Source organism: Eptatretus burgeri, unplaced genomic scaffold (genome assembly GCF_056783735.1).
Source record: "Eptatretus burgeri isolate ZD-2024b unplaced genomic scaffold, Ebu_testis_v1 Ebu_testis_scaffold_375, whole genome shotgun sequence".
NCBI lineage: Eukaryota > Metazoa > Chordata > Myxini > Myxiniformes > Myxinidae > Eptatretus > Eptatretus burgeri.
Window position 1 is genome coordinate 31,217 of NW_028222324.1, and position 6,284 is coordinate 37,500.

General features: G+C 42.3%; 1 long non-coding RNA gene across 1 annotated transcript; it reads right to left on the minus strand.

The window, feature by feature from the left end:
• Window positions 1-2,601: 2,601 nt before the first annotated feature.
• On the minus strand, window positions 2,602-4,783 carry LOC147007234 (uncharacterized). The gene is made up of 4 exons (XR_015054329.1): window positions 3,708-4,783; window positions 3,447-3,605; window positions 3,049-3,106; window positions 2,602-2,824 (listed from the first exon to the last, which is right to left on the minus strand). It is a non-coding gene; the product is annotated as an uncharacterized LOC147007234 (long non-coding RNA).
• Window positions 4,784-6,284: the final 1,501 nt, after the last annotated feature.

Here is a 6,284-nt window from a genome sequence, read left to right on the forward strand (position 1 = left end):
AGGAGGAAAAAGAGAAGAGAGAGAAGGAGGAGAGGGAGAAGAAAGAGAAGGAGGAAAAAGAGAAGAGAGAGAGGGAGGAGAGGGAGGAAAGAGCGAGACAAAATAAATATCAAAATATGGAAACCAGTGAGATTCAAAAAAGATTGGCGGTATTACAGAAAATAACTCAACCCACCGAGGAGGAAAACAAAAGAATTGACAAGTCTATTTGCAATATTTTCTTCAAGACTATTGACATCGTCAAGCTATTCATTTTAATTCAAGTTTTTTCTTAAATAAATGGAGGAGAGAGTGAAGGCATTTCTTAGGATTCTTTATGTTTTAAAAATTAAGATTCAAATGTGCATGTTGGAAACTAAAAAGGTTTTTGCACTCTGCAGGACTTTTTCACATAAATAAATGAGTTATTGTCTCAAATGTAAAAGAAAACTAATACTAAAAATATTTCATATATTAAAAGTAAAAATAACAGGGTTATCCAAAAAGGTATATGTTCGGTGTGTGGTTCAAAAAAAAATCAATTTATCTCCAAACACAAACTCGGAGGAGATATACAAAAGTTTTTATCAGGAAGTAAATTTACAACTACTGGAATACCAGGGGAATTACATCTTCCAGGGTATTCTTTCTGTGGTCCAGGCACAAACTTGGATAAAAGATTAGATGAGGCAGACAATCCTAAATCCTGGAGTAAACCAATCAATAGAGTTGATGAAGTGTGCATGAGACACGATATTGATTATGGGAATACCACAACGTTGGAAGAAAAGCATGAAGCCGATAGAGAAATGTTGTATAATTTGTCTCTGATACAAAATCCAACCTTGAGAGAAAAAGTTGATAGGTTCATCGTGAAGAAGATGATTAGTGCTAAATTGAAACTTGGACTTGGAAATTCAAAAAACTCATAGGCTCTAATGATGCCATTAAGACTGAAGAGCAATTAGCTGATGAATTACATAAACCAATATTCACAAAGTTTCAGAGAAGGAAAGTTTATTCCAAGGAAGTTGATTATATCTGGTCTGCTGATTTGATTGAACTCAATAATGATAAGGGGTACAAGTATGCTTTAACCGTTATTGATTTGAGGAGTAGATATGCGTGGGTTGTCCCTTTAAAAAACAAAACAGGTAATACTCTTATGTTAGCTTTTCAACAGATATTTAATAAAAGTAAGAGAAAACCTAAAAAATTGTGGACTGATGAGGGTAGAGAGTTTTATAACAAGACATTTATGAATTTTCTAAAAAATAACAGTATTACATTATACAGTACCTTTAATGAAGGGAAGGCAGTTGTTGTTGAACGTTTTAATCGTACCTTAAAAGAGAGACTATATAAAAAATTCACACAACTCGGTTCACAACAATGGTTATCTTTTATTCAGGATATTGTGGATAAGTATAATGACACGATTCACACGTCAACGAATATGAAGCCATCAGAAACATTTACAAAATTAAAATATGAAAAAGAGATTAATGTCAGAAAACCTCAGTTCAAAGTTGGTGATATCGTAAGAATATATAGGTGGAAATCTCATTTTGAAAAGGGTTTTACTGAACGATGGACGAAAGAACTTTTTAAAATTGTTGATGTAATAGATACAGTTCCTTGGACTTATAAAATATATGATTTGGAAGGGAAGAGATTTTAGGTTCATTTTATTCACAGGAATTACAAAAGACAAAGATAAATTGAAATTTTTGACTCCGCCCCTTTTCGACTCCACCCACACAAGCCCCACCCACACAAACCCCGCCCACACAAGCCCCACACAAACCCACCACACACAAACCCCACACAAGCTCCAATAAATTGAAATTTTTTGACTCCGCCCCTTTTTGACTCCACCCACACAAGCCCCACCCACATAAACCCCCCCTACACAAACCCCACACAAGCTCCACACAAGCTCCACACAAGCTCCACACAAGCTCCACACACACACAAGCTCCACCCATATTCACATAATTAGTGATTAGTTAATTAGTTCCCCCACACACAACATGTTTATTTAATTAAAAAATTATCCACCCATCCACACAAGCTCCACTCATCCACCCATCCACCCATCTCTCCACCCATCCATTGATCCACACAAACCTCATCCACATTCGCCCCTGCCCACATAAACCCTGCCCACATCAACCCCTCCCACATAAGTCCTGTCTACACAAGCTCCACACAAAAACTCCACACACATAAACCCTGTCCACATAAACCCCTCCCACACAAGCTCCACCCACATAAACCCCGCACACACATCCCGACCACACAAGACCCACCGAAGCGCCGCCCACATAAGCACCACCCACATAAACCCCTCCCACACAAGCCCCACCCACATAAACCCCGCCCACACACACCCCGCCCACACAAGCCCCACCGAAGCCCCGCCCACATAAACCCCTCCCACACAAGCCCCACCCACACAAGCCCCACCCACACCCCGCCCACATAAGCCCCACCGAAGCCCCGCCCACACAAGCCCCTCCCACACAAGCCCCACCCCTCTCATCCCTCCTGTGCGCCCCCCACCTTTGACCCACCACCTCCCTCATCCCACCCCCCACCCTTCCCCACACACACATGGGGAGGGGAGGGATGGGATGAGGGGGTGATGGGTCATTGGGGGGGCGCACCTACCCTCCCTTCATGTTTTGATCCTCTTCTTGTAATTCAGAATCAAGTAATTGTATACAAAACAAATATAATTTATTAATATTGAAAATATTAAATATTCATTTGCGAGAATGTATAATCTTTCCCAGCAATCTTCTCCAGATGTCTTGTGATTTCGAAACTCAGACACCATATTCTGTTTTGAAACAAAAAGTGGATAATAATTACATGGTAATATGAGTAAGCCTCGTTGACCACTGAATTAACACACCAGGAGGCCGACTCAGCCTGTCATCCTTTCAAGGTCAATAAAATTAATTCCAGTGTACTGACAAAACCGCGTTCAAACTAATAATGCAACCAACATTAGACGACATTCTAAAGAGAGAGTGATATTAATAATAATTCAGAAATATTTACCTCCAGAAAATCATGTGTTGTACAAGATTGCTTCAACAGCTGATGTTGTGCGATAGTGCTGAAAAAAAAAAATAAGTCAAGGGTATAGATGAAGAGACAGACAGACAGGGAAAGCAACACACACACACACACACACACACACACGCACACACGCACGCACGCACGCACGCACGCACGCACGCACGCACGCACGCACGCACGCACGCACGCACGCACACACGCACACACGCACACACACACACACACATAGACACACGTGTCTCACCATTAGTTTAATTCATTCGAGATCAGAGACCAGTCATTATAAATCATTGATCTCTTCAATAAGAGCAGAGAGAGGTAGGTAGGAAGACAGACAGAGAGAGAGACACACACACACACACACACACGTGTCTCACCATTGGTTTAATTCCTTCGAGATGATAGGACGTGATAAGACTTCGTGCCACTCATTGAAAATGTCTTTCAATTCTCTTCTAAAATCATTGATCTCTTCAATAAGAGTATTAATTTCATGAACCACGTCGTGATACGTAAACTCAATTTCTTCCAATGCCCTGTCAGGGAAAAAAAAAATATATATATATATATCAGAATTATCATGATTTAATTAATAATCATTTGCTTCATCGTTCAAAGAGAAAACCAAACAAACTTACCAACTCTGTAGTAAGCTTTTGCCTTCATCGGAAGAGAGATCATCCATGTCTCAGTTGTAAAAATGAAAATCCTGTCTGGCAGAAACTTTGTCTGGTGAATCACTTATAAGGCTACAATGAGGAAATTCCCTAAACATTGGGTGCGGCCACAGGAAATGACAGCTTGGAAAATAACTAGGCGGTTGTATGAATCATTTACAAAACATACTTAAAATGGTTTTGATTCAAATGTTTTCAGTTCGTGTTCTGAGATAAAATATAAACACGAGACCTTGTCTCACAGAATAGTTCCTATTTTTTTCACAGCATGACTGTCTAAAACCACACAGCACGACCGTGTCAAAAAACACTTCCTCATTTTCACGGCATGAACTGAAAACATTTGAAACAAAACTTTTTTATGGCGTGGTTTATACACAAAAATGATTTGCAACTCGGGCGGTGGTCAGATGAGATCATAAAGAGAAGTTTATCATTTCGTAATGGCACAAAAAGGGGTATCTTAAAAAATATAAAGATTCAAATGTTTTGTTTGTCAATATTTTAGATGGGGATTATTGTGCAAAGAAAATTAAACTATTGAAGGAATTTGAGAATGAACAAATCTTTATAGGTTCAATGAGTGAGCTGATCAACCTCCAGGTTAAAGGGGAGACAAATAAATATACCTTGGGATAGCCTGGTTATATATATACAAAGCCTGGTGTTGGCTTAGTGGTTAGGGTGGCGGCTTGGGATCCCAGTGTCCCGAGTTCGAATCCCGCTCAGCTGCTGAATTAACACCAGGGGGTTGACTCAGCCTGTCATCCTTCCGAGGTCGGCGAAATGAGTACCAGTATACTGGTCCCGGTGTATGCCCAGGTTAGAATAGGTGTACCATATCCCTGTGTTGTAAGAGGCGTCCAGGAAGGGCATCCGACCATAAAACATTGCCTCACAAAAAGCCAAACCCCTGCACAGCAGGGAAAAACGGATAAAAAGGGGGTTTATTTTTAGGGAAAAAAAAAGGGAATCGCTGAAAATCCCCCATTCATTTACATGGGGAAAAGTGAGCTAGAACCAGTATATTCACCCTACTTATATATATATGTATATATGTATATATGTATATATATATGTATATATGTATATATGTATATATATATATATGTATATATGTATATATATATGTATATATGTATATATGTATATATGTATATATATATATATATATGTGTACTGTACTGAATTGGGAGATGCTTAGCAGGCAGACACGAAGCGGAGGAACAGTCGAGCCGGGCTGTGTTGCACGAGTGCGAGCCAGGGCGTACTGTGCCCGCGGCTCTCCTTTATTCCGTACGCGGTACACTCACGAGCCGGCCGACTCCAGTATTACTACGACGCCTCAGACGGCGTGCACACCTCATATCCCTCGCCGACCCCCACGGCCACTCCTCCAACCATCACGCCCATCATGCATCATCATCATGCCCCTCCCCGCAGGCATGACTACACCACACTCCTCCCTCCTAAAAGTATGATTATTAAATGATCAGTATTATAAGAAGCATGCAGAACACGAAGGATTTCGTATAATAATCATGGAAATAAAATGAAAATAACAAAGTATAATAGCACATCACATCATATAATGCGTGGAAGCGAGCTACTGGAGAAGCACAGCAGCACAACTCAGCAAACCCGCCCCCAGGCAGACCAGAAACAGATAAACCTTTCGAGGCCGGACCCCCGCTGTCTGGAACCCGCGGCGCCACCGCCAGACCCAACCGACTTTGTGGGGGCGCTGAACAGCACCCTTTGCCGGAAGCAACAAACACTCCTCAACCTTCATGCACCATAATCAGTTAAGATTCCACCGCATGGCCAAAACGGCCTTGAGCGCACCCAGAGAGCCACGCACCAGGCGCCAGGCACGTCTGACCTCGCTGAAAGCAGAGGTGGGGGTAACGCCGACCAGCGCACGAGTCCCGGCCCCGAGTCGATCTCCGAGACCCACACGGCAGTTAGACAGTAATAATTCCATTTAAACCCCACTTCAACCATAAGCTCGTTATAAATCAATAGGAATAACATTCGAAGCATCGTAAATTCATTTTTCCGTACAGCGCGCTTTTTTGATAAAATCCCAGCACATGACAAAGCAATTACCTGCGGCCTGGAGCAACTGGAGGCTAACAAACCTTCTTTATTCGCCCCCACATCACATTGACCACAATCCAACTCCCATTGACTGAACTCCGCCACATCCACTTTTATATGAGAACTGCTGGCATTTATTTCAACAACGTTAAACTGCATCACTAGAGCAAGGAAAAACACATATGCCATGAACAACAACCCACAAACCACATCACGAATCTGCTTCTTGGTTGTCGACTTGATGCTGCGACTCGCGACTCCCTTTAACGCCACGGGCCCACCGCCACCTGTTGAAGCTGCCTGAACCACACCGATGCGCATTGCCTCACGAACCCTGCCGAAGCGCGGGAACTCATCGCGAAAGCTGATATGGCTCTCGCCGCTCCTGGAGCGCACCTCATCGCCGCAGGCAGCAACGAACGGTGGCTCCCGCTGCAT